Source organism: Ciconia boyciana, unplaced genomic scaffold (genome assembly GCF_034638445.1).
Source record: "Ciconia boyciana unplaced genomic scaffold, ASM3463844v1 HiC_scaffold_150, whole genome shotgun sequence".
NCBI classification, from domain to species: Eukaryota; Metazoa; Chordata; class Aves; order Ciconiiformes; family Ciconiidae; genus Ciconia; species Ciconia boyciana.
The window spans coordinates 1-13,163 of record NW_027328518.1 but is presented as its reverse complement, the minus strand read 5'-3'; the positions used below and the strand labels follow the sequence as shown (position 1 = coordinate 13,163).

The 13,163-nt window shown below is 55.1% G+C and overlaps 1 long non-coding RNA gene across 2 annotated transcripts; it reads left to right on the top strand.

The window, feature by feature from the left end:
* The first annotated feature begins 9,008 nt into the window (after positions 1 to 9,008).
* On the top strand, positions 9,009 to 11,565 carry LOC140646070 (uncharacterized). 2 transcript variants are annotated; one of them, XR_012040288.1, is made up of 3 exons: positions 9,009 to 9,177; positions 10,035 to 10,427; positions 11,187 to 11,565. It is a non-coding gene; the product is annotated as an uncharacterized lncRNA (long non-coding RNA). The 2 variants fall into 2 exon arrangements; XR_012040287.1 differs by having other exon boundaries at positions 9,009 to 9,336.
* Positions 11,566 to 13,163: the final 1,598 nt, after the last annotated feature.

Genomic DNA, 13,163 nt, shown 5'->3' with positions numbered 1-13,163 from the left:
AGAATTGGCCAGGGAAGGCTCACAATCACAATGACTGGAAAGAAGAGACCCTGTGGATCTTGAAGGGGAAGCAGAAGGAGTGGGTATTTTTAATGTGTGGGTAACCCAATTGCATCAGCAGGGACAGATTATAGGTGAAGTTGATGGTCGTGAAGTTGAATTCTTGGTAGAAACAGGAGCCACAGTATCCCTTTTGAATTTTACCCTGAGAGGGTCTCGGACCACACACAGGTTTTTAATACATGGAGTCACAGCACAGAGAAAGCAGAATTTGAGTAAACCCCTATTAGTAACCATAGGAAACGAGTATAGGGGGGTGATTTGTATTGGCAGAGGACTCCCCAGTACCCCTGTTAGGGAGAGATCTCTTGCAGGCTTTAGATGTAGAATTACACTTGACACCTGAAGGAAGAGATTTAATAATCATGGGGTCCCTCCCACAGTATACAGTCCTTCATGAACTGCTCCAGCGTGGGTCCTCTCCATGGGGTACATTCCTTCAGGAACAGACTGCTCCAGCATGGGCCCCCCAATGGGTCGCTGTCCCTGCCAGAAAACCTCTTCCTGCCTGGGCTCTCTGCGTGCACCAGCTTCCTTCAGGGCACATCTAACTGCTGCAGCGTGGGGTCCTCCATGGGCTGCAGTGTGGATGTCTCTTCTGACGTAGGCTTCCCTGGGCTGCAGGGGACAACCTGTTTCACCATGGTCTTCTCCACGGGCTGCAGGGGAACCTCTGCTCCGGCCCCTGGAGCACGTCCTTCCCCTCCTTCTTCACTGACCTTGGTGTCTGCAGGGTTCTTTATCTCACAGTTTTTCTTACTTTTCTCTCTCACAGCCGTTGTGCAGCATTTTTTACCTTGTTGTAAATATGTTATCACAGAGGTGCCATGGGCTTAGCTGATTGGCTCAGCTTTGGCCAGCAGTGGATCTTTTTTGGAGCTGGCTGGAATGAGCCGTGTCCAATGCGGGGGCAGCCCTGGTCTCCTCTCCCAGAGGCCGCCCGTACAGCCTGCCCTGCTTCCAAAACCTTGCCACATCAGTCCAATAGAGCCGCAAGGTCACATTGCTGGCTCATGTTCATCTTGGGGTCCAGAAGGAGCCTTAGGGCCTTTCCGGGTAGATGGCCCCCAGCGCGTACTGCTACGTGGCGTTGTTCCTCCCAGGTACTAGTTCCTTTCCCTTGTGTTGTGGGTTAACCCCAACAGGCAGCTAAGCACCGCATAGCCGCTGACTCACTGCCCCCTCGGCAGGATGGGGGAGAGAACTGGAAAGGTAAAAGAGAAAACTCATGGGTTGAGATCAAGACAGTTTAACAGGTGAAGAGAAAGGTGCACGCACAACCCAAGTGAAATATGGCATTCATTCCCTACTTCCCATCTGCAGGCAGGTGTTTAGCCATTTGCAGGACAGCAGGGCTTCCTCACACATAACGGGTACTTGGGAAGACAAATGCTGTAACTCCAAACGACTCCCTTCCCTCCTTCTTTCGCTGAGTCTTATTGCTGAGAATGACATCATATGCTGTGGAATATTCCTTTGCTCAGTTGGGGGCAGCTGTCCTGGCTGCGTACCCTCTCAGCTTATTGCCCACCCCCAGCATACTCACTCGTGAGGCAGCGTGCGAAACAAAAGGCCTTGACGCTGTGTGAGCACTGCTGAGCAAGAGGTTAAACATCCCTGTGTCATCAGCACTGTTTTGCTCACAAATTAAAAACATAGCACCATGCAAGCTACGTGAAGAAAACTAACTCTATCCCAGCCAAACCCTGTACACCTTGTTGAACTGCCTGAAGTTCCTGTCGGCCCATTTCTCCAGCCTGCCGAGGTCCCTCTGGATGGCAGCCCAAGCCTGTGGTGTTGCAGCCCCTCCTCCCTGTTTTGTTTCATCAAGAAAATTGCTGGGCATGCTCTTTATTCCATCCTCGAGGTCATGGCTGAAGCTGTTAAAGAGGACTGGACCCACTACAGACCCTTGGGGTACATGGCGAGATACTGGCCTCCAACTAGACTTCATGTCACTGGTCACCACGCTTGGGGACCAGCTGTGTGTCCAGTGTTCAGTGTGGGAAAGAACAGTCTGCAAGAAATGGGAGGGATGATCAGGGGCTTGCGAGGGTGCGGTGGTGCTGGGGAAGAGGGAGCTCTGCGATGCAGAAAGGAGAAGTGTGAGGCAAGGGGGAAGGAGCAGGGAGTCGTTTCTCCACCGCGTATCTTGGTGGTCCCTGCGGGCAGGGGATGGGAGTGAGGCCAGGGCGGGCTGGGGGTGCGGGGCACGGGGAGGGTCCTGCGAGGGGACGCTGCGGGCCCACAGCCCGACCCTGGCGCTGGGGCTGGCCTGGGACTGGGGCCGGCTGCGCCTGGCCGAGGCGCCGACTCCCTTCCGCAGGGCTCGGCAGGGCGACAAGCCGGGACAGCGCCGGAGCCGCGCTGGAGGCCAAGGGCCAGGAGCCTTCGTCTGCCGGGGCGCCGGGCTCCTCCTCTGCCCGAGACCCTGCCCCGCGTCCCGCCCCGCGGCCCCGCTTCTCCTCCCCCGGAGGGACCGCGGCACCGGGGGGCCGGGCCGGGCCGGGCCGGGTCTGTTGGGGCGGGCAGAGGCGTCGGCGCTGCCGCGGCGAGGGGCCGAGCCGGCGGGGCGGGCAGGAGCGGGCCCGAGCGCGGCTGCGCTCGGCTCCTGTGCGGCTGCTGCCGGGCGCTTGGGTCCCGGCCGGCCCCGGCGCGGCAGGGCATGATGGCGCCCGGGCTGGGGCCGTGGCTCCTGGCCTTGTCCTTGGCCGCGGGGCCGGCAGGGGAGAGCCGGGCGGGAGGGCAGCGAGCCCGGGGCTGGGCCCGGGGCTGCCCGCGGGCGGCCCTGCCCGTCGCGGGGCCGCGGGGCTGCGGCTGCTCCCGCGCCGGGCGCGCTGTTGGCCTGGCGCTCGCCTTCCTTGGCGGGGAAGCGGGGAGCGGGTGGCGCGGGCGGGAGAGGGAGAGGGGAAGGCAGAGGCAGAGGCAGAGGCAGAGGCAGAGGCAGAGGGAGGCTTTCGGGCAGCCGGTCGGCCGGAGTGTCGGGAGCAGGCGCGGCTGAGCCCCGAGCAGGGCAGGCGGGGCATTGCCCCGGGCGCGGGGGTTTGCCGGCAGAGAGGGGGGTGTGGGCTGTCGCTGTGTCGGGGCGGGGGGCGCCGGGGCGGCGGGGGAACGTCCTCGGGCCGTGGGCGCGCCCTGCCCGGCTGCCCGCGCTCTCCGTCCGCAGGGGTGTGGGCGCAGCTGAGGCTGGTGGAGGCCGGCGGAGGGCTGCGAGCGCCCGGGGACTCCGTGCTCCTCTCCTGCCGGGGGTCCGGCTTCACCTTCGGGAATTATGAAGTTCTGTGGTACCGTCAGGCACCCGGTGGCAGTCTCGAGTGGGTGTCCATCATCAACCCCTCGGGTACTACAAAGGAGTACGGGCCAGCAGTGAAGGGTCGAGCCACGGCGTCCCGGGACAATTCCCAGTCCGAGTCATCTCTGTCCCTGCGTGCCCTGCACCCCCGGGACTCTGCCCGCTACTTCTGTGCCGTTCCCACGGGGACAGGAAATCCAGCTGTGCTTTAACACAAACCTGCTGAGTCCGGCACAGGGTGCACAACGTTTGGAGCTGGCGAGTGCTGAGGTGGCTCAGGGCTGTTCGCAGGGAGAGAGGGGCCATCCCTGCACACCGCCGGTTGTGCTGGCCTTTCTGCAAGAGCTCCTTTCCCAGCACTGCCAGTTTCCATCTTCTGAGTTCTAAAGGCAGTGCTTTATTCTGAGGAGGTGTTTCAATGTGTTTCTGTCACCCAGCCAGCCTGGCCACTCTGCCTGCCTGCAGCCCCTCTCTGCCTTCCCATGTCCCCGTTCTCCCTCAGGCACCCAAAGCGCTTGGGCTTTGGCAACAGCATTGCCTGGCAACACCATTGCCTGCTTCCATTGACCCTTTGGTGGGCAATTTCCTTCTGCCAGCGAAAGCAAAGCAGCGATGGAACAGCCCTGCTTTTGTTTCAGGTGCATTTCAGGGTGACGAGATCCAAGCGACGAGGTCTGCAGTGTGGTGGCGAGCAGGGAACACGGGGACCTTACGATGCACTTACAGGTCCAATGCCTCCTATATTTACGTGGCCTGGTATCGGCAGCATCCTGGCGGACCCCTGCAGTACTTGCTGCAGAGCAAGGGCCGGGGAGGCTCCTACAGCCACACAGCCCCTTTTGCCCACAAGAGGTTTTCCTGCCAGGCTGACAAGAGCTCTGGGACGCTGATCATCAGCGGGCTGGAGCTGGGGGACAGTGCGCTCTATTACTGCACCCTGCAGGGACCACAGTGAGAGACACCTGGGGGTGCCCCAGCAACATCAGCTTCCTCCTCTCCTGCTCTCCCCTCCTGCATGTTCATGGGGTCACAGCCCATCTCAGTGGTGAGTCCGTGCGTGGACTGTGCCTGGGGTCAGAGAAAGTGGGATTTCATTGTGGCTGGGTGCTATCAGTGGTCCAGAGAACAGAATAGAACAGAATAGAACAGAACAGAATAGAATTAGAATAGAATCGAATCGAATCGACTCGACTATTTCAGTTGGAAGGGCCCTACAACGATCATCTACTCCAACTGCCTGATCAGTTCAGGGCTGACCAAGTTAAAGCGTGTTATTAAGGGCATTGTCCAAATGCCTCTGAAACACTGACAGGCTTGGGGAATCAACCACCTCCCTAGGAAGCCTTTTGCAGTGTTTGAGCACCCTCTCACTAAAGAAATGCTTCCTAATGTCCAGTCTAAACCTCCCCTGGTGCAGCCTTGAACCGTTCCCATGCGTCCTATCGGTGGGTACCAGGGAGAAGAGATCAGCACCTCTCTCTCCACTTCCCCTCCTCAAGAAGCTGTAGAGAGCAATGAGATTGCCCCTCAGTCTCCTTTACTCCAAACCAGACAAACACAAAATCCTCACCCACTCCTCATAGGTCATGCCTTCCAGCCCTTACGGGGGGAAACCTGATGTGGGGAACCTGAGGAGAGCAGTGTCCTGGTTTTGGCTGGGATAGAGTTAATTTTCTTCCTAGTAGCTGGTAGAGTGCTGTGCTTTGGATTTTAGTATGAGAATAATATTGATAACACGCTGATGTTTTGGCTGTTGCTAAGCGGTATTTACATTGGTCAAGGACTTTTTTTTTTTTTTTTTTCCTTCAGCTCCCCATGCTCTGCCAGGTGCCCAAGAAATGGGAGGGGGCACAGCCAGGATAGTTGGTCCAAACTGACCAAAGGGCTATTCCATACCATATGATGTCATGCCCAGTATATAAACTGGGGGAGTTGGCTGGGGGTTAGCGATCGCTGCTCGGGGACTGGCTGGGCGTCGGTCGGCGGGAGGTGAGCGGTTGTATAATTATTTTTTTTCCTTTTTTCCCTCCCTTGGGTTTTGTTCCTCTCTCTCTTGTTGTTTTCCTTCTCATTATAATTCTTTTTTATTATTATTATTATTATTATTATTATTATTATTATTATTATTTTGTTCCAATTATTAAACTGTTCTTATCTCAACCCACGAGTTTTCTTACTTTTGCTCTTCCGATTCTCTCCCCCATCCCACCGGGGGAAGTGAGCGAGCGGCTGCGTGGTGCTTAGCTGCCGGCTGGGGCTAAACCACGACAAGCAGATATGTGGGTAGAGAGGAGCTGGGGAGAGGTGAGCAGGAGCTGCTCTGGCCAAACACCCTGTGCACGGTGTCATTGCCCATCCTTGCTAATTGGCAGAGGAGGAGTTGGAGGTTTCCACAGGGGAACTTAGCACACCCTTTCCTGCCTTTCATGCATGGCATAAATTGAGGCGATGATCCTTCCCCTCTACTCACAGAATCACTGAATGACTGAGGTTGGAAGGAACCTCCAGAGGTCATCTGGCCCAAGCCCTCTGCTCCAGCAGGGCCACCTAGAGCCTGTTGCCCAGGGCTATGGCCAGACATCTTTTAATAACTCCAAGCATGGAGACTCCACAACCTTTTTGGGCAAGCTGTGCCAGTGCTTGCTCACCCACACACTGAAAAAGTGTTTTCTGACGTTCAGTGGGATGCCTTGAGCTGTTGCTGCCTGTTCATCCTTGTCTCCCGGGGTTAGAGGTGCCCTTCCTCAGGTGCAGACAGAGGCCTCTGGCCCCGTGGTAGGGAAGGTCTCAGAGTCTCTGACGCTTACCTGCCACATCTCTGGTGTACCCATCACCGACAGCAGCTACGCTTGGGACTGGATCCGTCAGACTCCTGGCAGACACCTGCAGCATATCGTGGTGCAGTATCCTTTCACAGGACTCCAGCACATTGCTTCATCCTTCCAGACCCGAGTCAGCAGCTCTGCAGACCCCTCCAGGAACCAGCTGTTGCTGGAATTGCTCTCGCCATCAGCTGCAGACACAGCCACCTATTTCTGCAGCAGCAGAGAGCTGGGAAAGGGCAGAGTGCTTGAAACACAGGCAGGGCCAGGGCAGAACTGGAAGGAGGGGGTTTAAATCCAGGCAGGTCTTTTGTGGTTGGCTGCAAGGCAAGTCTCATCCCAGAGTTCTCAAGACTAGTCTGGGCTGACTTTTCTGGAAAGGGGCACAGAGGTGCTGCAGCAGCAGCAGCAGCAGCAGTCTCCCACAAGCACCCACAAAAGCAGGAACATGTTGTTAACCTTCTTCCTTCCTTCTCAGTCTCTCCCACAGGCAGAAAGTGACAGGGAAAGAGCTTTGCCTAGGAAGAAACAGAGCGAGCGCTGAAGAAATAAAATTTGAACGTGGAAAGCCAGAGCTGAATTGAGTTTTGAAACCTCATGTTGTTCAGGGAGCCCCAGAGCAGTGCAACAGCAGGAGCTGAGCTGCAGAGCATCTTTTCCCCAGACGCGATTAATAGTCTCTTTGTTGTGTTGTTAGTGTTGGCTCCATGTGCATATATGCTCATGTGTGTACACTGAGGGCCAGCATAGATTTTTGTGAGGAACCCCAACAAGGAGGATACGAAGGGTGCCCTGCACCAGAACTCCTGCCTTCCATGAGCTTGGGGCCGTAGAGAACCCAGAGTGTCCTACCAGACTGGGGCAGCTCCAAGTGTCCCAGTGCACCTTAGGCCACCCTGGCCCTGCATCCCCTGCTGCTTTTCCCAGCCTCAAGCCTCCAGTTTCAATGGGTTCCTCTACCCTCTGCAACTCCCCTTCCCATGCCTTCCCTGGATCCCCTCCCCAAGGGGCCAGACTGGAGCTCCCGTTGAAAAGAGAGGGGAGTGGAAGGATTCAGACAGTCTGTGGAGGGCCACAGTGGAGTTGGCAATGCTCCCCAAAATGGTGGTATCTTGTCAAGACGGTGACATTGTGTCAGGGCTCAGTAGGTGTCCCATCCTGTGGTCGTAGGGGAGCTCTGGGTTGCTGCTGAATAGGATGAGCGCAGAGCAGGGAGTGTCCCTGCTCTGCTGAGCAGCCCCAACAGCCTGATCCCCGCTGAGTCCTGTGCACATGAGTTTTGGGGGATGAGCTGGGCGGCCTGAGCCTGCACATGTACTCCAGAGCTTCACCCCAGATCTCACCTGCCCTTTGCTGCCTTTGCTGCTTGGTGGTCTGGAAGGGCTTTGGTGGGAAGCGGCAGCTGGAGAAGGGTCAGCACGAAGGAGCGAGTGCAGGAGTAGGGTGCTGAGCCAGAGTGGAGGAAGCAGGGTGGGGAGCACATCTGCGTAGGGGTTGCGGGATTACTGCTGAGGTGACTTAGAAATTGGAACTTATAGGTAAGGCACAGCAGTGAAGAAGCTTCCCAGGTGGAATGTGGCTGACATCCATTCCATGGAAGTTCCCTAGGCCTGCAACCTTACATGTTGGTAACACCAGGGGAACTTGGTGTGCTGATTCTAAGAGGCGCTGCCCGGAGGGTGGAGCGGTGTGGAGATGCCGCGGCCAGGCTCTGCAATAATATGGGAACTTAAAGGTGTCATGGAACTGGTAAGCTGCATATTTACTATCCTGGGCCAACAGCCTGCCACGTTTTTGACAAAATGCTGTCCTTTTGGTGAACTTTGCTCATTATAACATCATTATAATACCAAAAGACACCTCCATCCCAAAAGCTACCCGCCTCCAAGGTGCGACCACCCCTCACTGAGCTTGCGCACTGAATTTTCCTAGCTTATAACTTTAAAGGCGAAGCAAGAAAACTTTACACCAATCCTAAACAAAGGTATGTATGACTAGAGTCACTCAAGCTCCACCTGAAAGGTGAAAGATAGTATAAAATAGCTTAAGAGAGAGAGAATGTTAGGGAAGACACCACTGTATACCACTCTGACGTTTGGGATCAGTCGACGGGCTGAGCCTCTCTTCCCCCCCATCGGAACGCCTTTGGGTAAGATTCGAACACTTGGTTATACCAGGTGCCTCCCCGGGAAACGTAGAAATCTCTCTAGAGTTGCTTTATTATCTTTTAACGCGTCTGTAGGTGGCGGTGTTACTCATACTCTTGGTATTTGCGCATGCTTTGCAGACAGTGAATTTATCACCGGTAAGCCAAAGAACCTGTGTGTCTGTTGCTCTAATAAACTGCACTCTTTATTGATCTAGCCGTGGTAGTTCTCACTGAACACGACCAGACTCTTTATGTGTGGCTGTGATAGTTCATGCAGCACGACTAGACTGGGGGTGTAAGCGCGTTATTAGTGAATCCGTAATCGTGAAGTTCAGTACGCTGGACACGACGGGATTAGAACGTTGTAAATTAATGCTGTTGCCTTAGCGAAAGCCCTGAGAGGGCTCTGGTTCTGATAAGTGGCTATACACACACTCAACGGGAGGGTTTCCCTACCCCCCCAGCCACTCCTCAGACTCCTATTTGTATGCGACAGTAACTCTTAATGCAACAGGGGTGCCCTGTTCAAGCGGAGCTGGGCTCAGGGGCTCCCATCTGGGAGGAGAAGCTCAGCAGCACCAAGGGTCAGGCGGGCACTGGGAGCACAACCTGCCACCCCCAGGGCCAGCTCCACAGTCCCGGCAGCACCCTGCTGTCCTTCCTCGGCGGAAGGTCCAGCGTGGTTCTAGAGACACACATCACCTTTTGCCCACCAGAGGTTTTCCTGCCGAGCAAGCAGCTCTGTTATTGCACCCTGCAGGGTGAGAGACACCCAGGAGTGCACCAACAGCTTCAGCTTCTTCTGCTCCTCCAGCCCCCGCCTCTCGCCTTCACTGTTGTCATAGACCGAGGGAGTGAGTAGGAGGGACTAGGAGTGACTGCAGTGACAGAGGCACAGACAGGGAAGATGTGGGCAGAGCTGTTGTGCAGGCAGAGAGAAGGTGGAGAGAGGCGAGACAGGGCGGGCCTGGCCATGTGGACTGGCCTGTGCGTGGGCTTATTGCCCATTGTAGGTAAGTGAGAGGAAGGGGTGATGCCCCCAGGAACAGAGCATGCCCCTGTGCTCTGCACGGCTCTGTGGAGCTGTGCTGACCGCTTGCAGCCTGACCTGTCCCCTGGCTCTACCTCCCCAGCCATCCCTGCAGAGCACAGTGGGAACAGCCCTCCTCCTCTACTAGCCGTGAGTTAGGCACCTCCATCCAGCCTGCCTCCTCTGCAGTGTGGGGACAGGCAGGGCACCTACCGGCTTCTCCCACATCTTGGGGCCTTCATGCTTTGCTTTTGGAATGGACACTCTGCTCATGGGGCACTGTAACCTGTCTTGCAAAGACCAGGTTGAGGATGGCACTGTAGGGCCCAAGCCCCACTTGCCTTGTCCCTCCTATGCTCATTCAGAGCAGTTTCAGGGACAGGAGAGTGGGTTCCTCAGCATCCCAGCTTGGCAAAGACAACGGGATTTGTCCCCCATGGTGCAAAACCTTCCTGCTTCAAATGGGAAAATCAGAAAAAGGGAGGGAAATGTGGTGTCTCCTTCCTCACGAGCCCCGATTCCTGGTACCAGCTCTATTCCTCTTCCCACATTTGTCAGCTGGGTTCAGAGGGAAGGATGTAGTGCTCCCACTAGTTCAGTGCCATCGCAATGCCCCCACCAGTGTTGCCCTTCACTTTGCTGAGTCTTGGAGTGACAACGGCTTTTTCTTCCTCTCTGTAGCAGTCTCTGGCCAGGTGGCCTTGGAGCAACACATCAGGGAACTGGCTGTGCGAGAGGGAGATGGAGTCACCTTCCAGTGCAGCATGAGTGGAGACAGTATGAGCAGGTACTACATGTTCTGGTACCGGCAGCGGCCACGTGGCACTCTCGTCTGGATTTACCAGGAGGGTGATGCCTATGGAGAAGGTTTCCAGGATCGCTTTAAGGGAACAGTGGAGAGCTCCCAGAACAGATTCACACTGCAGATGCAGGCAGCAAAGCAAGGAGATGAGGCCATGTATTACTGTGGTGCTGGGCTCACCCTGGAGCAGCTCTGCAGCAGAGTGGACCAAAAACCGACTGACAGAGAATACAGACTTCTGAGTGTTTCTTTCCAGCAGCTGCTAACCAGAGGTTGGTGTCACACAATGGCAGGTGCAGGAAACAGACCTTTGGCGTGCTTGCAGTACAAGGCAGCGAAGAGAAGTGTGGCTGAAGGGCTGAGACCATTTATGATGCAGGTGGATCTACTGTGGGAACTTGAGAGGCTGTATGCTGAAGTGCAGGTTATTGCACGTTGCCTGGGCTCCTGTCCAGCATGGCCCAGTTTTTCCTCCATGGCTTGGTTGCAGAGCTATGGGATCATGGAGATGCGGTGTGGTCGCTAGAGGAGTACTGTAGTGGATGGAGCCAGGCTGTTTAGGAAAGACAGAGGGCAGGTCAGCATGGGTGACATTGTGGTGGGCGGCTGCTACAGATCACGTGATCAGGAAGAAGAAGTAGACAAGGTGTGGTGGGTTGACCTGGGCTGGCCACCAGGTGCCCACCAAGCCGCTCTATCAGTCCCCCTCGTCAACTGGTCAGGGCGAAAAAATACAATGAAAGGCTTATGAGTGGAGATAGGCTCAGTGAGATGACTGAGCAACTACCGTCACAGGCAAACCAGACTTGACTTGGGGAAGTTAATTTAATTTATTGCTAATGAAATCTGAGTAGCATAATGAGAAATAAGAACAAATCTAAGAACACCTTCCTGCCAGTCCTCCCTTCTTCCCATGCTCAACTTCACTCCCGAATTTGCTACCTCCTCTCCCCGAGCAGCACAGGGTGACAGGGAATGGGGGTTGCGGTCAGTTCATAACACCTCTTGTCTGCTATTCCTTCCTTCTCAAGCTCTTCCCTGCTCCAGCGTGGGGTCCTACCCATGGGAGGCAGTTCTTCATGAACTTCTCCAGTGTGGGTCCTTCCCATGGGCTGCAGTTCCTCACAAACTCCTCCAGCATGCGTCCTTTCTATGGCGTGCAGTCCTTCAGGACCAGACCACTGCAGTGTGGGTCCCCTGCGGGGCACAGGTCCTCCTAGAAAACCTGCTCCAGCGTGGGCTCCTCTCCACAAGACCACAGTCCCTGCCGGGATCCTGCTCCAGTGTGAGCTCTCCATGGGTCACAGCTTCCTTCAAGGGTACATCTGCTTGCTCTGGAGTGGGGTCCTCGATGGGCTTCAGGGTGGATATCTGCTCCACTGTGGACATCCATGGGTTTCAGAGGGACAACCTGTGTCACCATGTTCTTCACCACAGGCTGCAGCGGAATCTCTGCTCCAGTGCCTGGAGCGCATCTCCGTCCTTCCTCCCTGGCAGTCAGCATGGGTTTGTGAAGTGGAACTCATGCTTAACCAAATTTCAAGCCTTCTATAATAAGATGATTGATCTTGGTGAATCTCTGAGAGAGTGGACGTTGTGCATTCTGAATTAAGTTATGCTTTCAGCACTGATTTGCCTGGAAACATTGGATACAAAGCTGCTTATTATGAAGTAGATAAGTGCTCAGTGGCATGTTCCTTGCTCCAGCCTTTCCCCCTGGACTCTGGGACCTGGGATTCCTGAAGGCTGGTCTTGCTAGTACGGACTGAGGTGAGTAAGGCATTCAGTACCACAGCCCTTTTCCATGTCCTGTGTCACCAGGTCCCCACCCCATTCATCAGTGGGCCTGCAGGTTCCCTAGCCTTGTTTATGCATGCAGCACTCCTTGATCCAGTGGTCACTTTAGCATTAGTATCAAGTCCTCTTGAAGCCTTAGGCGGCAAACTCTGAACTTTCACCCAGATCCATGCACTGAACCATGCACTGAACACCCAACCATGAACGGAGCTTTTACTTGGCTACACGAAGGAAGGCCCCTGAAACCGGTGCAAACCAGAAAGAGAAGGAGGCTTCAACCTTAGCAGAAGCTGCAACCTTAGAGAGAAGAGAAGAATCGGCCCGCTTAGAGATAATGAAGGGACCCAATGAAGAACGGGAAGACCCCAGACCCTAATATTACTATTGGTCTGACCTGTCTCCTGAGGGGAGGGGAATTTAAATTGTCAGGGTATAATTGCCCAGGGGTTTCTTTGTTCTGGGTCCCTCTCTGGAGGCACCCAGCTCGAGCTGTTTTCACCGCTGTAACAATCAACAAATTCATCTGGCATATGTTGTATCGGAGACGCTGCTTCGGGAAACCTAGGGTCGAGCCAGAGGGGCGAGGAAGCACCTGACAGTGAGCGTGTGTGTGTGAGCGAGGAGTCGAAAAGGGGCACCCATCAGCTCAGTGGAGCTGCCTGCTGTGAAGGGACTCTGGTCCTGGCAGTTAAAGTCTCGGGTGGTGTGTGTGCGACTCCCTCAATGGTGTGTGAATGCTCAGGCAGTGGCTTCTCCTTTAACAGTTTGGCGACCCAGATGGAACCCTAGGCCAGCACCCTTGGATCCTCCCACCTCCATACTTCCAACTGCAGGCAGCGGGTGAATTCACCTGGGACCTTTGGAGCAGGAGGCTCTGAAAGGTGAGTGTTAAAATCCCCTGAGCAGAACTGAGACTAGTGATTGGGGTGGTGCGTGGCCGGATCAGCGTAAACCACACAAGAAGAAAGAGAGGGTGTGTGGCCTGGTCAGTGTAAAGTGCACAAGATGCAAAAGTTGGTGCGTGGCCTGACCAGCATAAAACGCTCATAAGTGAGACCCTGATAGTGTAACCAGATGTAACCAAAATTATTAGTTCGTTCTTTTGTAACTAAGCAACATAGAGATAGGAGCAGGTTAGACAATGCTTTAATATTGTGTTTGTACACCTCTGGCTATGGATATGCTACTATGCCCAAAGACAATTGGACGAG